The sequence below is a fragment of the Manduca sexta genome, chromosome 9, assembly GCF_014839805.1.
Source record: "Manduca sexta isolate Smith_Timp_Sample1 chromosome 9, JHU_Msex_v1.0, whole genome shotgun sequence".
NCBI lineage: Eukaryota > Metazoa > Arthropoda > Insecta > Lepidoptera > Sphingidae > Manduca > Manduca sexta.
This window is the reverse complement of record NC_051123.1, coordinates 11,986,356-11,988,949: the sequence shown is the minus strand read 5'-3', so window position 1 is coordinate 11,988,949 and position 2,594 is coordinate 11,986,356.

The window sequence follows — 2,594 nt, the reverse complement described above, 5'->3', positions numbered from 1 at the left end:
ATACACAATTAGCTGTAAACATGTCGGCGACTTTGACTTTCAGTCGTTACAATACTTTTATATATTCGTTTTGGTTGTAGCAGCTTGTCCGTTTTATACACATATTTGCAAATAATATAAATAAATACATAAATAATTATGGTGCTAGTCACACCTTTGTTGGTTCTGGGGCCGTTTTCGACAATGTCCTTTACATTATTTTAGCTGGTGGTCTATATATTGTAGTTCAAATAATGTCGACGAACCAGTGACGTGGCGTCTCTCGACGGGCGGGAGCAGTACACAAGCTGACTTCGGAACGAACCAGAATATCACGCTTTTGTCCCCTGAGGTATATGCAAAGGTACAATCAGGGCATCCATTCGTCACCTGGGTGTTCCGTCACATGATGTGATAGAGAGCGAGTCCGTTGCCAAATTTGACATACATTTCAGACTTCTAGCTGATACTAAGCAGAAAAACCTAATGATATGCCATTGCCCGATTCGGAACTTGAATCCGGGACATCAAAGCGGTATTCAAGCCCGCAATACAACTAAGCACGGACGCAGGAACGTACCATTAATGCATATGTTATGAGAGGGCTAATTTGCGATAAACTTAAAATGACTATTGTTATTGTTATTGTGCTCATGTTATGTCTTGCTTGTAAAATTACACTTACCAACTCATAATGGTAAATCTTAACATTTACTAATTAAACCTATGGTTTACCGATATACGGGTTATTACAGTAAAGTAATCCCCACACAGCGAGGGCGCGTTGCAGGCGGCGGCGGGTGCGGCGCGGGTGCGGCGCGGGCCCAGCGCCGCCGGCGTGGGACATTTCATTAGCCGACGGGAAAAATAACAGCGCTGCGTTAACGCAATTACACCGCAGTTAACGCAAACAGGATTGTTATACTAACTACTGGATTACTTGCTCACGTGTGGTTGTATTAACATTGTCTCGTTTGTCTACCCGCAACTTAATTAGCTCAGCTTATGTATCTAGCTGTGTTTTAGTATCTTGAATGTGAGAGTTCGCCGAGGTGGGTCCGGTGGGTAGCAACGCTCTGAATGTCATGCAAATGTCCGATCGGTAGTATTATACAGGGTCATTTTTAGATCGCGTTACTAAATGAAACCACATACTTTTCTACTTGGAAATAACACTTTACAATAAGTTACTTGAGCCTTGGATGTAAAATAAAAAGGTTTAAGTTTCGAACAAAATAAATATTAACAAAAAGTAATATTAATTTTACGCGCCCTAAAGCCGCTACTACTATTCTAAGGGAATTCGTTGCAGCAGCAACATAATACTTACAGTCAGAAATACACCCACGCACACGCCATATTCGCATTAAACTACAAAATAATAAAAAAATCAGAAAACTAAAACCGGGAATTTTCGTGAAAATATTCGTTATTAATGGATGATATTTGTTTGGCACGATGTCTGCAAAGGTGAAGCCGAGTACATGGTTTCATTCACGCAATGTTAAAATGACCCTGTATAATATTTGAAATTACCGACTTTTTGAGCTTGACAATTAAACCAGGTAAAAAAAAAGGGATTTTTGGATAAACAGAAGATTAATTTCAAATTATCTACAAAAGTGGCTACTAAGTGGTTTTATCATTACAATTAGTATTGTAATTTACGTTTGACTTACCGCAGACCATCACTCCGAATGAACTGCTCCAGGCGAGTCCGCGGGATGGCTCGGGACACTGGGACGGCGCCGACCGCGGACCACGATTAACCTCGTGCGGCGACACCGAGCGCCCACAACGGCGACCACTCACTACATTAACAAGGCAATACACTAATAAACGCATAATTACATTTCCCAGGCATCATTCCCACTTAGTATGGTACGACACGTTGATCATAAAAAAAAGGATCGAGTTTATTAGAATAACACCTCTAATTTTACATCAAATCAAGTTTTGTGGAATAGTTAACAACTTCAACTACAGGTGAAGTTAATTGATGAGTTACAACTCACCTCACACTCTTTCTATAAATATTTAGACATTTTCTGCATATGAGGCCTCGTCGCTATCCAGAGGAATACTCTTCAGCTGCTAATTCTACCACCGAGCACCGCAGCCGACCTTGAGACAACCTGTCTGCAGTGAAATTACCGTCAGTAAACATTTGTCGCGACTCCTAGTCAAACAATACCCCGTGGTTCCGCTCGCTCGCCTCCGAGCTACTCTCAATTAAATTACGCAAACAGTTAAGTGCACAAACTACGCGTCAAGACGTGTGTAAATAAACGCCATATATCTCAATGCGATTTCTTATGTTTACGCGAATGTTAGATGTTTCGAAGACTTTGAAGCCTTCATGATCATGTGTAAGAGATCGGGTACACATAATATTATACTTAATGCATTACGGTGACAAATCCGCCTTTCATTGCAAAGCCTTGAATCCTGAGGTGTTTATCGAGGTTATTTCCATGAGCTGCTGATCTTGTTTTTCAGTTGTGTAAAAAATGAGTTCGCACGATCTGTACCGCTGAGCTCCACTCCGTCTAATGAACTCATTCAATTAAACACGAATCGATTCAGACAGCGCTAAACAAGCGGCCACCATCCCG